The sequence below is a fragment of the Pelodiscus sinensis genome, chromosome 1 (genome assembly GCF_049634645.1).
Source record: "Pelodiscus sinensis isolate JC-2024 chromosome 1, ASM4963464v1, whole genome shotgun sequence".
Lineage (NCBI taxonomy): Eukaryota > Metazoa > Chordata > Testudines > Trionychidae > Pelodiscus > Pelodiscus sinensis.
The window spans coordinates 163,645,164-163,661,864 of NC_134711.1; the positions used below are offsets into that span (position 1 = coordinate 163,645,164).

Below are 16,701 nucleotides of genomic sequence, written 5' to 3' on the forward strand. Positions count from 1 at the left end.
AATCAGAATCTTTGATCTTGTTTGTATATTTGTGTCTGCCATAATGTATTGGATATAAAATTCATTTAGATGTTTTAGTTTTTTTATATACTGTGAATGGAGACTATTTTCATTGTATGGTACCTAATGGTTTAAAAAAAAAAGTGAGTGAACACAGCAACATGAAAATTATTTAGATACTCTCAGCAAGAATTTGTAGGGTAATGCTGGAAATGCATGTCTCTCACCAGTGTGAAACACTTGTCATATGATGCTTTTTCAGCTATGGAATGTTATGTCATGTCACATTGAGATCTGTGGCTTGTCTGCTGCAGCATGGACTTTGTCCCTGGGATGTGGGAATTGCATGCCTGAAAATGACTCAAACCTTGACAGTTTTGGCAATAAAAACAAATGGTCTGGTAGCACTTTATAGACTAACAAAACATGTAGATGGTATCGTGAGCTTTTGTGGGCACAGCTCACTTCTCCACAAAAGCTCGTGATACCTTCTACATGTTTTGTTAGTCTATAAAGTGCTACCAGACCATTTGTTGTTTTTTTCTGTACAGACTAACTCAGCTACCCCCTGAAACTTTTGACAATGGCACTAAACTGCAAAGAATGTGACTATAGAAAGGTGATTATATTAAACAGTGCTCTTAGCCTTCTCCCTTCATATTCCTAATTAGTTTACTTTAATTTAAGAAAAATAATTATGGGTCAAACCCATTCAGAGTGTAAATCCATTAAAGTCAATGGAGATATGTCTAGAATGAAGTTAGTTCATTGTGGCCTACTTTCAATACATATATTTCATGTGGGTAGATGCAACACAATCAAATCACTGATTGGTGCCTGGTTACAAAGCCAGAGTTCAGTGTTCTTGTGGAGGAGTAATTATATGGCTTAATTAGTTATTCTAAGGAGGACAAGAAATACTTTTTAGGAAGAAAGTTTTCAATCAGAAGATGGAAAGAATGGTTTCCCATTACACATCTATAGCAGCACTATTTTCTGTAGAGTTTTAAGTGTATTTTTGTTTAAGCAACATGAAACTGGGACAAAAGAATCCCAAGTTCATCTCAGTATATGGTTCTGTGGCTTAGCATGGTGCCTCAAAAGCCTTTCTTTGCTGCTGATGAAGGGAATTAAAGGTAACGGTGGAATAAAAGATTACCTTGGGAGAGGACATCATTAGGAAGGGCAAATTCCCTTTGCTTCAGCTGTTCCACAGCAAAGAAAGCATTGTGCTGTTCTTAGCTGTGTCTTTTGATCTTCACTGGAACCTATGAAATTGACTGATGCATTTCTAAATGTAATGCTGGCTTCATTGGCAGGTTTATGTTTCACATGTATTATATTAGGGCTGTGTAAAATATTATAACATTGAGGGAATCTGACTGAATGAGGCAAGACACTGTTGCTTAAAACCCATACAACTTTTAAAGTAGCCAGAGTTCTAATGAAAACGAAGTAGGCATTTTTGGCAATTTTTTTTCTGTTAGGATTTCTTACAACCTGGAAGGAATTTCTGGTTCAACCAGAGAGCGAGAGAGACCCACCCCAATGGCAAGGACACTTACCTGAATTGTGGGATACTAAGGCTTAAGTCTCTGCTCCATCTGATTTTGAGGCGGGGACTCAAAATCAGGTCTCCTTCCTCTTAGATGAAAGTTCTAACCACTAGGACATAGGCTGTTCTGTGGGGAGCCCCTGCCTTTCTTGTTAGAACTGTTCCACTCTACGTAAATTAACTATTCATTGAAGCAGAAAGAGCAACTATGTAAGCCGGTAGTTAGGGCAGTCCCCTGTGATACAAAAGATGTAGTGACTTGTGTCTGGGTTCCTCACAAGCTTGATCTAACCTCACGAGGCTACTGGCCATTTTGGGGTGGTAGTGTCTCTTGTTTTTCATGAGAAAATTCAGAGGATCCCCTTTTCATCATGATGAGGAACAAGAAAAAAAATTGGAAATCATCTTCACAGGACAAGGGAACAGTTTCCTGCCCAGGCTGAGGTCTGACAGGGGAGTGTCTGCTAAGAACTGGTGTCATGCTGTCTCACCTGCCACTATTACACTTGGTTTTAATCCAGTTTCCCCAGTATCTCCTCTAAACTACACTCAGCAACAGCTCTGTCACTGTGGGGAGGAGAAACCTATTACAATATTTTTCAAATAATATTCACAATGTAAATTGCTTGTAGTATTTTCCACATACTGCTCCTGTACGTGGAAAGAAGTCCCCTTCATTGCAACAGATGCTGCTTCAGTTTTGTGCTCACAAGTCAGGTGCTAGTGAGGAGGAGGACATACTATATGCTGCGATGGGGACTTGACTTGTGCTTTATTATTGCATTGTAAAATAAAGGACGTCCTCAATGACCGTATGTAGTTGCCCTGGGGGGGGGGGGGGGGAGGGCAATGAAAGTGGTAAGTGTGCTGGACAGTTATGATAAAGAAAGAAAAGAATTTAAACCAATGAAAGCAAAATGACCATTTGCAGAAATAAAAAAAAATTGGCAATTTAATGGACAGAGAAGAAGAATTCCAATCTTAGCTTAGGTATCAACAGTGTTTCTGTGTAAATACTACAGAGATTAGTGACAAGAAAAACAGATTTTCTTACAGTGGTGGGACTTGTTTATAGATGTTGCCATGTGCAAATCCAAATTTAATTAGTCACATTGAAATGGGCATTATCTTCCAACTGAAACCTTGTGCATCTACTTAAGTCATATACTACATATGCTTCATCTGCATTGTGCTCTCATTCTGTGCTGCTTCCTTTCCAATTAGAAATGAAGAAGTGGCTATATTTGTAGTTTCATAACTATGAACGTCATAGCAAAGAGCATCACAAAGGCATCATCACATAATGCACTTACAATTCAATTGCTATATTATTAAAATATAGCGTACTTTGGGTAAGGAAAAAAATCATAGAAAAAAAATCATAGAACTAAAAATGGTAGCAAAGGCAGTGATGATCTGATAGTAATTAAAAGCAGATTTATCTTTTGATTGACATTTCAGAGAATGTCCCTGAATATACATCAACAAATTGTAAATAATCTAAGCATAAGGGTGGATTTGCAAGAGCTGTGCAATTTTTTGTACGCAGCGTAATTTCAAGCTGTGATAAATAATGGAGGCAGCATTTTGCTCATTTCTCCAATATTTTGTCACTTGTGAAACATGTAGAGGAAAATGGTGAAACTTATCGTAAGAGATCATTAAGAAGACTCACCTTCTACCCCCCCCCCAAAAAAAAAGAAAACCCAATTAGACCAGATAAATTAATGAAGCAATTACAACAACAACAACAAAGCCAAAACCTTGGCTGCCTAATGCTGATTGCCTTTCAGTAAAGGTGGGTAAGAGTTTTAAGGCTTCTTTGATTGAATTACTTTCAGAGAAGATATGGCCAGGTAAGGGTAGCTTCTTTTACAATTCTAATAGTACTGATGATATCATTCATGTGAAATGAAGTCATGGCCACTGTCCAATTTCCAGTGGTTGCATCCTATTTCAGAAGCTGCCACCACAACTAACATCTCTATAAACAGTGCTTGGACCTTATATAGGTAGGGGGACTGAACGTCTCTGAAGGATTCCTCAAAGTTGGTTGAGACCGACAGAGGAACAGCTTTCATTGTTTGTTTTGGGTTTTTTGCCTTGTGCTGTGCCCCAGACACTTCATCAAAGCACCTCAGTCAGCAGGGCTGTTAGCCTGGCACCACTCACAAGCAATAAGTTTTTATTTACACCAAATAAAAGAAAACATTTTAGTATCAGAAGGCTGATAATATATAATTTGTATAAATGTCAATAATCCAGTACAGCTGTAAAACAAGTAGGTCAGCATTAAAAGGGACACACTGACAGGCAGTTTAGTCACACATTTTGACCCACTCAGAAACTTTTATTCTTAAATTGCTGCTTGTAGCAGTCTGGCGGAGCCCACACTGCCTCACTACACACTCGCCTGTTCCCCACCATAGGGAATTAGTGGGCAACCAAAGTCTCTACCAATGCCAGTTTTCAGAAGGGTGAACAAGAAACACAGTTAATGAGTCCAGATCCTTAGGGCAGGGCAGCAAGAGTCAGGGGCAGTCTGTAGCTCAGGCCTGGATTCAGGGATGAGCAGCAAGGGGGATTGAGCAGGGATGACTGCCACCAAGGCAAGCCCATACACTCCACTGCATTCTGGCCTAGGGCCTTCCAGTGTTACATCACCATGCTATTGGCTCAGTGGTGACCCTGATAAAAAAACACACTGACCTCTTGTAGCACTGCAAGCAGATTGGGATTGGCTGCCCTTGGACCTTTTTCTAATTCCCCTTTGGGGCACACTGAGTGAATACAGGGTGCACCACATCATCAGGATAGAAGGCCTGCAGCAGTCCTGGTAACTCCTTTGTGGTCTGGCCAGGATATGGCTCCAGCAACATTGGCTAGTCCTCATATCTGCAAGGGCCTGCAGCAGTTTTCCAGCTCAGGAATCTGGCTCCTCCAGCAGCTGCCATCCAGCTGAACTCCTGGACTGGTCTTTTCTTCTTGTCTCACCACTGACTTCCGGCGGGAGGGATGAGCGTGGTCTGGCTCCACCTACCAGGGCCCCGTGAGGAGTTCCTCTCTGTGTGGAAGCCACACCACTTTTATTACACTGCTTTTAAGTAATCCATTGCCACTTAGTTACTGATAATTTATTTTTAAAAATTACTTATGTAACTACCACAATGTGGAGGGTGCACAAATGCACTCAACAACATTGCTAGAGCTGTGTTGATACCATTTATGTTTGCATATGAATAAGGAAATGAATGGAACACAGTCATATTGCTTTATGGTCCATAGGAAAAGCAGGTGTAACATGAGGTATTTAGTGACAGCCCCTTTAAAAGCCCATCATCAGGGAGAGTAAGTGCTGGTTGTTCCAAAGAGAGCTGTGTTGAGAGAGGGAGAGGCCCTTGGGTGTCTGCAGCTACTGGCAAGTGTGCTCATAACACGCAGGTCTTCATGTCCTGAAGCATTCAGAAACAAGCCTGAAGGATAGAGCAGCTCACTTAGGATGTCCCAGGGCAGGAGGAGCACACAACACTGGGTTGGAATCACCTGAGAAAGATAAACTGTTGCCAGAGCTAGTGTCACCATCACCAAGAACTGTATGGGGCTAGGAGTACTTGGGCTTGTGACTTTGCATTGAGCATAAGGGCGGAAATTGTTGCTCTCTCTCTATTTGTGGAGAGAAACAGAAGAGAATATTGATAGGGAAAGTTTACTCGAACCAAAGATAACCAAAATCCCCAAAGACTCTCTGCCACACTGAAACTCTGAGTTGAGAGATGTTGCTCATCTATATCCTTTTATATGGTGGTATCACTGGGCCCATGGGTCCTTGTGTTGGACATAATCCTGTTTTACTGCCCTAATATGTTTTTCTGGCATCTTTTCCCATTCACCTCATCCCTTTCCTATATTTTTTGAACAATTCCAGCAGGTTTGGGTGTTTTTACTCTGGAGGGGAGGTTGGAACAGGGGCCCTGAGGTTAAAGGGAGTTTCCGAGGTGCATTCCTGTGTGTGCCTTTTCTTAGCTGGAGCCAATCTATAGAATGGACTCCAAATTGGCCATGAGGGAGCTATAGTTATGTAGTAGAGGGAAGAATGAGTGTATACTGTGATGACAGACATAATCAACATATAATGAGACTCACGTCTTTTCAATGGGATTCTCAATGAGCTATCACATATGCAAATGGAAAGGACAAAAATCAGCAGTCTTTCCATTTTTGAGTGTTTAAATTGGCTTGTCAAACTACAGTGCACGTCTAAAAAGCTACATCATGATGAATGGGGTAAATTCACCAAGTCAATTGAGGTGCTTAACATAATCATTAGCTTTGGTCCTAAAGTTCTAAGGGCTGCAAATAGCTGGGGTTTAGGACATATTGCTGATTGAAATTAGTATCCAACTTTTCTTTCCCAAGATTTTTCTATTGTGCTTTGTATGGACAATACTATATCCCCTTCTTAATTTTCCTTTGGTTTTGTGCTATAGAAAATGTGCCCCTGTTTATAGGCTTACAAAAATGAATACACATGAGCCTGCTCAGAGGTGTCATTGATAAGGAGCTGTTGGCTTGTCTGAGAGAGAACAGATCTGTATCTACTATGTTGTAGAGGGAAATACAAAATGAATCCCTCATGGGCACAATATGGGAATCTGATATAAGCTAGAGGTTATGTCCTTTCACCCTCAAAATAATAAATAATTAATAATAATCAAGCTTTGTGTAGTGAGGGAGGAGATTCAGAAGATGAAATCCATTTTTGCAAATGAGGGGAAGGGAACTGATCTGTAGCAGCAATAACAGGAGTAGCAGCTGCTTTCTTCCCATGTCATTTGCAGAGTGTTTTGGGGACACTAGCTTCATACAAAGGAAACGCTGATCTCTATCTCCAGATATTTGTGGTTTTTCTTACTGTAGTATCCAAATGTTGTCAAATATTTAAAAATCACCAAATTAAGCTAAACTATTGGTTGGGGGTTACTGTATTAAATGAATGGTTTATGTACGGTATTATTGTGGGCCAGGATTGTATGCTGTCTCTCAAGCTATGTCTTCACAGCAGCGTTATTTCAGAATACAGGCAGTCCCCGACTTACGCGGATCCGACTTACGTTGGATCCGCACTTACGAACAGGGCTTTTCTCGCCCCAGAGCTCACGGGCGGCGGGTCGCCACCAGTGTCCTCTGGGGCGAGAAAAGCTTCTCCCGGTCTCCCTGGTCTGCTGGGGGGGTCCAGCAAAGCCGCTGGACCCCCCAGCAGACCAGGGAGACAGGAGCAAAGCCACATGGGCGGTGGGGTCCCTCCGCCTGTGCGGCTTTGCTCGGGTCTCCCTGGTCTGCTGGGGGGGGGAGAGGGGCGCAGCTAGTGCGCCCCCCCCAGCAGACCAGGCTTTTGTTGCGGGACGCCTCGGGTAGAGCAGCTGGGGTGCTGCCGGGTTGGTCCTGTGGGAACCTACCTGGCAGCGCCCCAGTTGTTCTGTCCCAGGCTCCAGATTCAGCAGCTGTTGAAACTGATCAGGCTGATTCCAGGAAGCTGGGGGCAGAGCAACTCTGCCTCCAGCTTCCTGTAGTCAGCCCCTGGTCAGTTTCAGTGGCAGCAGCTGAATCTGGAGCCAGTTCCGACTTACATACAAATTCAACTTAAGAACAAACCTATAGTCCCTATCTTGTACGTAACCCGGGGATTGCCTGTAACTGACATTATTCTGAAATAACATAGTCTGCATCTACACAGCAGGCAGTTATTTCTACATAATGTTGAAATAAAGTCAAGCTGGAAGGTTTCTTTCTCCAATTCCTGTAATCCTCATTGTACGAGGAGTAAGGGAAGTTGGAGGAACAGTGTTCTTTCTCCAGACTTCCTGCTGTGGAGACAGCGCCAAAAGCTGAAATAAGTCGAAATAGCTTAAGCTATGCACTTAAGCTATGCAATTTGAGCTAGATCATCTCGGCTTTAGCCCTGCTGTGTAGACGTGCCCACAGGGAGGGAAGAGATGTGACAGATGTGGGAGCTGAAGTTTCAAAGGACCAAACTGAAAATGTTTCATATGAGAATGGACTTTGGAACAGTTTTAAGAGCTTTTCCTGCAGAATGTCTAAGAGTTGAATGCAAATTCCCCATCTCTGGTTATGCCAAACCCCAGCCATTTGAAAATATGCCCTGAGGAATGAGCCAGTATCTGTTGATCACCGTTTACATGAAGCCAGGATCAAAGGGCCAAGCTATATAAAGGAAAGAATGAGTTATTTACAGTGGTTCTGGTTCTGAAGCAGAGATGGTTATGAAGCTGTAATAACAGGAAAACCCAGTTGTGAGTTTTGAAGGACTTACCTTTCCTGAAGCCCGAGGATGAAGGTGGGAGTGACTGCTAATAAGGGTGTTTTTTAGCATATGCATGTAGGGTCTCCTGGTGTATTTGTGTGCTCTCTGATGCTTTCATCTTAGAAGTAAACATGCGAATTCAGAAAGAACCCTGAATGGCAGGGAGTTATGCTGTTCATAGCCTCTGGAAAGAAAGTAAAATGCAGATGCGGGCCTTTCTGGGGGCCTAGCTTTGATTGGCATATCATAGCATAGGCATGGAAATGTGCAGTCTGGAAAATTACCAGTCAGGAGTAGAAGAGATGCAAGTCTCCAAGTGAGGTGTTGGCTGAGGAGCCAGATGCCTAAAACCATCTGGGACCAGATGGGGAATACAGATACAGTTACCATGAACTGTGACTCTAATAACAACCTTTCTTCCTTCTAAGCCCATAGAAGATATATTTGATTAGTTTATAGGTACTTTTGTGTGTTTAAGCAGTGTGAAAGATCCAGACCAGATGTCTGCCACTTGCTCATGGAGGGAAGACATGCTGGAGGTTGGGTGCACAGCTTTCTCTTTCCTGGGTTAAAAACAAAAGCGTGCGGGGGGGAGGGGCATGCCTAAATCCAGTATAATTAGACAGGCACCGGGGGTCAATTAGAGCTTGCTAGAACCTACAGGCTAATTAAGGTCAGTGGTGGTGCTTTAAAAGGTCTCCTCCAGGCAAGGAAGGGAGAAGGAATAGAGTGAAGGACAGGAAGGAGGCAGTGCAATACCGTATAGAAGAGCTGGGTGGGTGTGAGCTGAGGACCGATGAGTGGGTACCAAAGGAAAGGTACTGGGGGTAAGGGATCATTTGGCGAAGTGGCCTTGGGAAAAGCTGCCAGATCGAGAGAGGCAGTAACCCTGCCTGTTGCCATTGTCTTAAGGTTCCTGGGCCAGAATCTGGAGTAGTGGGTGGGCCTGGGTTTCCCCAAAACCTCCCCAAGACATCTCAAAATCTGCCCTGAGAAAGGAGATCAGAACTCCAGAGAGGATTTTACTCCAAATTTATGAGCTAGCCTGTAATGAGTGTGGCTTTGTAGGCTGTGGCTCGTGCTGCTAGTAAAGAGAAAAGGACTGTATGGAGGGCCACAGCAAGCCTCTGAAGTTAACACTATCAACCAATAGCATGAGACACATAGGGAATAGCTTGAGTTTTGCCATAGCAGGTATGTTGCATGGATGCATGAAGAAGTTTTTAGGGAATGGTAAGTTCCTATTAATTTAAAATGAAGTTTAAAAACATATGTAATGGAGTGTTAAAGTTGGAATGATAAATTCAAGGAAAATTGGGTATGAGATAAAACAGCTTCTATATAACCAGTAAGTTTTGACGTTCTGTAGTTGGATCTGTTGGTTTAAAAGTAATACAAACAAAAAACCCTAAGCAAAACTAGATTAACCTACAATTTCTTAAATGTAGTATAGTTTGCTTATTTTTTTCATATTGAAGCAGTTGTAGGTTAATGATTTTTTTTTCTTGATTTGAGATCTTTATCCCCACAAATAGGACTTAAAGCTCATCCAGCAATTGTTAACATGACAACTTCCTCTCCCCTACTCATGAGTAATGATAGGATCTAATTTCACATTCTCATAATATTAAGCAGTTTTACAAATTTAGTGAAAAACTAGAGGATGGTTGGGATGGTCTTCTGCCACTTCTGATTTGCTACTCAAGACTGCTCCAAATTGGCCCAACTGGAAGATGTGGAAGTTGCTCTTTCCCACATTCACAAGGACTGAGGAAGAGGTATTTGGGATTTTTTAAACTATACTGTTGTTTTTCCATAATGAGTCCAAATTAATAGCTAAAATGTATTAAGCTTTGTCTTTGTTCTTTAAAGGAACCCAAATCTCTTTTCTTTGAGTTCAGTGTATGTTAGCAAATTCTGTTATAGTGAGCCAAAATGATACATTCTTTATTTCATTAATCATAAACAGTTTGGAAGGGCTGCCTCCTCAGATGAGGCAGTAGCTAATCCAGGTAATAGGTAAACCCAATGGTGTTGAATAGAAAAAGTGCAGATTCTTCTTCAAGTGGAGTCCCTGTGGGTGCTCCACAGTAGGTGCTGGGCTGGCCCCGGTGCCACAGATCGGAGACTCTTCAGTAGCAGTACTGGGCCAGACTGCGCATGTGCGGCAGTGTCTCGTGGCGTTTGTGCTCTTTTCTGTGCTCGCTCAGTCCAGCCCCCACCAGTTCTTCGCAACCGCCTCAGGCTGCAGACGGAGTGAATTGATCTCCTCAACCTTCTTCCTCTTACTTCTACGTGAGCTTGTTCTCTTCCTAGTTACTTCCCCCTTGCTCCCGAATATCCCTCTTGTTATCCCCCAGTACAAAAAAAAGGGGTGTTTTTTTCCCCTGTTGATAACCAAGTTTTAATCCTGTTTTTAATATCTTCCCTCAAGTTTCCTATAGTTAGTAGTGTACATAATGAATAAAGCCTAACTAGTTGGCTTCTTCATCTTAAAAAAAACAAAACCCAGTTTAATATTTTGAAGAAATGCCATCCCCCTTCGGTTTTAAAAAATGCAATACTTGCCGAGAGGCAATGCCTGCCTCCGATGGCCATTCCTCCTGCATTCGCTGTCTGGGAGAGACCCATTTCCCTCAAAAATGCCCACATTGCATAAAACTGACTGCAAGGGCCAGACGGGACAGAGAGATGAGGCTCCGCATTATATTGTCTGACAAAGCACTTCAGACAGAAACCTCTGGGAGCACAGCCGCCTCAGGGCAGCCTCAGAAGCGTAGGGCTTCTTCCCCTATCACAACGACGTCTAAGAGGCACAAATTGGTAGCGTGGTAAATAGTGATGAGGGCAGAGCTGTTATAAAAAATGATCTGGATCTTTGGTAAGCATATGAACAAGGAGGATACAATGGATGTAATGTACTTAGATTACCAGAAAGCCTTTTACAAGGTCCGTCACCAAGGGGTCTTAAGCAAAGTGAGCTGTCACGAGATAAGAGGGAAGATCCTCTGATTGATTGGTATGCTGTTAAAAGATAGGAAACATAGGGCTGTCAGTTTTCATAAATTGGTACATGATACAAACCTACTCCAGACAGTTAAATCCAAAGTAGACTGAAGATTTACAAAGGGGTCTCACAAAACTGGGTGACTGGGCAACAAAATGGTAGATGGAATTCAATATTGATAAATGTAAAGTAATGCACACTGGAAAACAAAATATTAACTGTACATAGAAAATGATGGGGCTTAAACTGGCTGGTACCATTCAAGAAGGAGATCTTTGTTTCACTGAGTGGATGTTTTCAGAGAACTATCCAAAATGGGCAGCAGCAGTAAAAAAGTAAACAATGTTGGGAATCATCAAGAAAGGGATAGATAATAAGACCAAGAATATTAAATCAAATCCGTGGTGTACACACATCTTGTTTATTGCATGCAGATGTAGTCACCCTATCTCAGAAAGATATATTTGAATTGGAAAAGCTTCAGAAAAGGGCAACAAAAATGATTAGGGATATGGAACAGCTTCTAATGAGGAAAGCTTAAAAAGACTAGGATTTTTCAGTTTAGAAAAGAGACAACTAAGTGGCTAATTTGAGAGAGGTCTAAAAATCATGACTGGGGTAAAGAAAGTAAATGATTAAGTTTTATTTACCCCTTCTCATAACACATGGCTTAGGGGTCAGCAAGTGAAATTAATAGGCAGCACGTTTAAAACAAACAAAAGGAAGTATTTCTTCATACAATGCCCTGTCAGTTAATGGAACTCCTTGACACAGGGTGATGTGAAAGCTCAGACTATAGCAGGTTCAAAAAAAGTAGATGAATACATGGAGGATAGGTCCATCAATGGCTGATAGTCAGGATGGGCAGTAATGGTGTCTTCAGCTTTTGCTTGTTAAAAGATGGGAATGGGTGACAAGGGATGGATGACTTGATGATTGTGTTCTGTTCATTCCTTCCAAAGCACTTGTTATTGGTCACTGTCTTATGTTCTTAATTACGTTCTTTGATAGTAGCAGCCCTGTTCTTACGTGAAGCAGACTGAAAGATGTTTTGATTTGTGACAATGTAAATACATTAATTCACTTCTCCAAAGCATACAATTTGGAAGGTTTTGTCAGCTGTACTTAAGAAAAGCACAAAACAGGATTTAGCAGAATTTTTGCAGATGAAGAATGAGAGGTAGAGCTGTAGAGGAGTAGAAAGCAAGGACAGTGTCTTTTCATCTATGGGTTGCTATACTATATGGTAACATGAGAGTTATAATTTCAATAGGCATTTTAAACATCTCAGAAATGTATAAGTGGCAAAAACAATACAAATTAAAAATTCATATAGGATTTGAATTCTGCATGTTTGATGCAAAATGGGTTGAACATGGATAGTGTAGCCATAAAATCTGTCTGAAATTCTTATGCTTATGTATGAAACACCAGAAAAATATTTATATTTTGAGTCTTAATAAAACATCACTACAATTTTTGAAAGCAATATATTTGGATTCACACTATTTTGTAGTGAGGAGAAAAATAAAAATCCCCTTATTCTATATACAGAGTTTTGTAGAGAGCCTTAATTTTTGTGTTAGAAGTGTCTAACCTGCTAATGTTTATAAAAGTCTGACATTGGATTCAACTCTGAGATGGTCAGAAGATTTAGTTAGAATTGACAAATGACTGGGGAGCCTGTTTTCCCATTTCAGGATCCACTGAGGAATCCTTTCTCCCTTTTTGTTTTTGAGCATTTACTGAATTTAACATATCTGTGAAACTAGCTTTGTGTATTTTGTATAAAAACCTTGCTCATTACACAGAATGTTACACAGGACACTAATATCAGCAAAAGATGTACCAAAAGTCAATGGAAGCTAACAAAAACATTAATAGGGGAAATATATATCTGAATAATGAAATGGGTTTGAAATGGTGTTTGGTTTTTTTTTTAAACCAGAAAGGAGCCAAGATGAGGTGTCTGACTTTATTCTTAGCAATTCTGCTGTCATTACATCGTGGTTTTTATAAACACAATACAGTATCACCTAAGGCTTTATTGCACATATATTTTTAAGCAGAGCTGTGTTTTGGCTTCAATTAGGTAGAGGATACTTCCTCTTTGTGTAACTGGAAATAAAGTGAAGGGTATTGTGTAGTACAGGCAGTCCCCGGGTTACGTACAAGATAGGGACTGTAGGTTTGTTCTTAAGTTGAATTTGTATGTAAGTCAGAACAGGTACATATTGTAGGGGAAACTCTAGCCAAACATTTCTCCAGAGCTCAGTTTTATTCTCCCACACCTCACTTCCCTCAGTCCTTTATTCTCAAGCTGAGGTGTCTGCTGAGAAAAGCCGCTCCGCGTCTCCCTGGTCTGCTGGGGGGAAGAAGCTAGTGCGGGGTTGCCTCACCCCGTTTGTAAGTAGGGATCTGATGTAAGTCGGATCCATGTAACCCGGGGACTGCCTGTATTGGCTAAAGAGAAGTAAACAAGTAGAAGAATAAGTTAGGCTGCTCTAAGCAGTTTCAAAACCAAATAGAGTTTCTAGAGACACTTCTCCAGTGTAGACCAAGCTGACCCTTCCTAGAAACATTTAGGCTGCATCTAGACTGTCATGATTTTGCTCAAATACTTTTAACAGAAAAGTTTTTCTGTTAAAAGTATTTGCGCAAGAGAGTGTCTATACTGGCATGTGCCTTTGTGCAAAAGATTTGCTTTTGCACAAAAGCACCCGTGTCAGTGTAGATGCTCTCTTGTGCAAGAAAGCTCCGATGGCCATTTTAGCCATCGGGCTTTCTTGCGCAAGAAATTAACGTGGCTGTCTACACTGGCCCCCTTGCACAAGAATACTTGCGCAAGAGGGCTTATCCCTGAGCGGGAGCGTTGGAGTATTTGCGCAAGAACCACTGATTTTGTACATTAAAGTCAGTGTTCTTGCGCAAACACTCACGGCCAGTGTAGACAGGCGGCAAGATTTTGTGCAAAAGTGGCCGCTTTTGCGCAAAATCATGCCAGTCTAGACGTACCCTTAGTTCTCCCTGCACTTGTCAGGCATCTTGCTTGTGTACATGAGTGTTCCCAGTGGTTTACACTGGTATTAAACTTCCTTTCCAGTAAGAAGTGGTTTGCCTATGATGGGAGGAAGATGACTAATTGGGTACCACTTGCATATTTTTGGCTTCTGAGAAACAGACATCAAAACTTTTTGATCAATATTATTCTAGCTACCCTGAACAGTTTGAGAGGCCCTAATATTTGGTCACAGTAGCCTTAAATTTAAGTTGATTGTCTTTTAAGTTTCTCTATGGCACCAATTGGTGCTAAAGAAAGAAAGCAATTTGTATATTAGTGAAGTATTTTTATTTAAAGGAAGCCATGCTGGATTATCTCCATTTTGAACAGTCTTGAGGTCCTCTCAAGACACTCACCAATGACTTGGACATGGATCAACTATGGTCACTTCGTGTTGCTGATTGTGAGGTAAGACACTGCTACCTATATAAAGAAAGTGATATACAATAGGTAGTAGTGTGTGTGTGCTCATACTTAAATTATGCACACACAAGCTGTTGTAGTTTACATATCAGTAAGTATTCTTTCCCTAGGAAATGTCAGGAACCACATAAACTAATACTACCTCATTGAGGAGAGTGGCAAAAGATTTCCTCCTCTTCAATCCACCAGTTTTGATGCTTGCTCTCAGAATAAATTAGTTTACTTTCCAAAATAGCAATGAATTAATGTGGCACATCTAATTTAAAACATGTTTTTTAAAACATTGGATTTTGTAGGCAATGTTTTGCCTGTTCTATTGTTAAGTTTTTCTACATTTGTTGTCAGCCGCACATGCCACAATCTGTACTCTTTTTGGAATCTCTAGTTGTCTTTTAAATTCATTAGTATAATTACACTTTATGTAATCAGACTAATAATACATCCTTATTCTGTACACAGTTCCCATGGAAGAGAGTGGGAGTCTTGCCATTGACTTAAATGGGAACCCTGTCCATCCTCTGAAAATATTTTCTTTGTAAACTTGATGTTAGTGAGCAAAGGACTTTGCAGTTCAGATGGCTGGGTAAAGGATTAAAGTTTAAATGCTCATAAAAATGTGGGGCTGGAAGGGGACCTTGGGAGATTGTCCAGTCCAGTCCCTCCCCCACACTGAAGCAGAACCAAATAAACCCAAACCATCTGCCCAGGTGTTTGTCCAACCTGTTTGTAAGATGGGTATTCCACAATCATTCATGGAAGCCTATTCTAGTGCTTACCTGTCATTAGGGTTAGACAACTTTTCCTAACATAACCTAAAATTTCCCCTGCTGCAGATTAAGAACTTCCTGTGCTACTTTAAGTAGACATGAACAGCAACGGATCACTGTGCTTTTTATACTAGCCCTTAACATATGTGAAGACTGTTACTTGGGCCTCCTTTAGTCTTTTTTTTCCCCTCAGGACTAAATATGTGTAGTCTTTTTAACCTTTCCTCATAGATCAGGTTTACTAAAACTATCTTTTTTTTTTTTTGTTCTGGATTCTCTCCAGTTTGCCCACATTTTTCATAAAATGTTTCCATAACTGGATACCATACTTCAGCTGGGGCACCACCTATGCTAATCTTAGTTTTATTTCCTACATCTTATGTATTTTCACACACATCCCACACTCACACACTTGCCTTTCACAATTACCTCATGCTGACTTTTATTTAATTTTATAATCCACTGTAATGCACAGATATTTTTCTACAATACTATCACGTAGCCAGCTATCATTCATTTTTTAGTTTTGTTTCTGTTTCCCCCCCTCCATTCTCAGTGTAGTATTTTGCCCTCGTCTTTATTGAATTTTATCCTGTTGAGCTCATTCTCTAATTTGTCAAGGTAATTTTGAATCTAATCCCATCCGCTTAAGTGCTTACAACTCCTCTCAGCTGTAAATTTTATTAGCATATTCTCCACTCCATTATCCAAGTCATTAGTGAAATATTGTCTTGACTCCTGTGGGACCTCACTAAATAATTACAGTTTGACATCAACACATTGATAACTACTCTTTGGGTACTTGACCAGTTCTCTCTCCTTTTATAGTAATCCACCCTATAATTGTAGGGCATAGTCATCAGGACTGTCCATACTGCTTCAGCCTGTAAAACTGAAGAAATATCATATGGCTAATTTCTGATCTAGCTTGGCATTACTGTGAAAGGAAAATCTCTGTTGTGGTAACTCTGCTTCTAGCTCCTGCTGCAAAAGGAAGGAAGGGAAGTGCTGTGTAGTGGGATGGCTGCCCCATTCTGGGCAAAAGGGGTGAAAGCAGGCTGGAGGGAGCCTGTGCAGAGCCCCAGCCAATGAGGAATGGGCTCCTGGTGGAGCCCATCAGAGGGCTAGTCGCTGAGGCAGCCCCGTTTATAAGGAGCTGCCCAGCAGAGCAGTGAGCAATTTGGCTCCAACCAGGGAAGGTCCAGGACCAGTTCCCCGAGAAGCACTTTGGATAGAACAGTGCTGGGCAGGCTTGGGGGGAGCAGAGCAAGAGAGGCTCTGGCTTGATACCAGCTAGGATGTTGGCCTTGACATAAGCGCTAAGAAGGTGCAAGGAGTTGCAGGGAAAGTGCTCAGGGAACAGAAGGCAATAGAGGAGAGTAGGACAAGGCTGCTGGCAGAGGCTCCCTGGTTTGGGACTCCAGAGTATTTGGCAGACTTGGGTCCCTCCCATCCACCTTGCACTGAGTCTGGTGCAGCCTTGCCAGTCCTGAGGTGAGGGCTAGTCTTAGGCTGCAGGTGGCCCCAGAGGCAGGCATGAGATTGAGGACTGCTGATACCCCCAGA

The 16,701-nt window shown here is 41.6% G+C and overlaps 1 long non-coding RNA gene across 1 annotated transcript in view; it reads left to right on the top strand.

The window, feature by feature from the left end:
• LOC142826911 (uncharacterized) overlaps positions 1-14,336 on the top strand; it is a 29,838-nt gene extending 15,502 nt beyond the window's left edge. Inside the window, exon 3 of the long non-coding RNA XR_012901170.1 lies at positions 14,243-14,336. This is a non-coding gene — a long non-coding RNA (uncharacterized LOC142826911). The remainder of the gene's footprint in view (positions 1-14,242) is intronic.
• Positions 14,337-16,701: the final 2,365 nt, after the last annotated feature.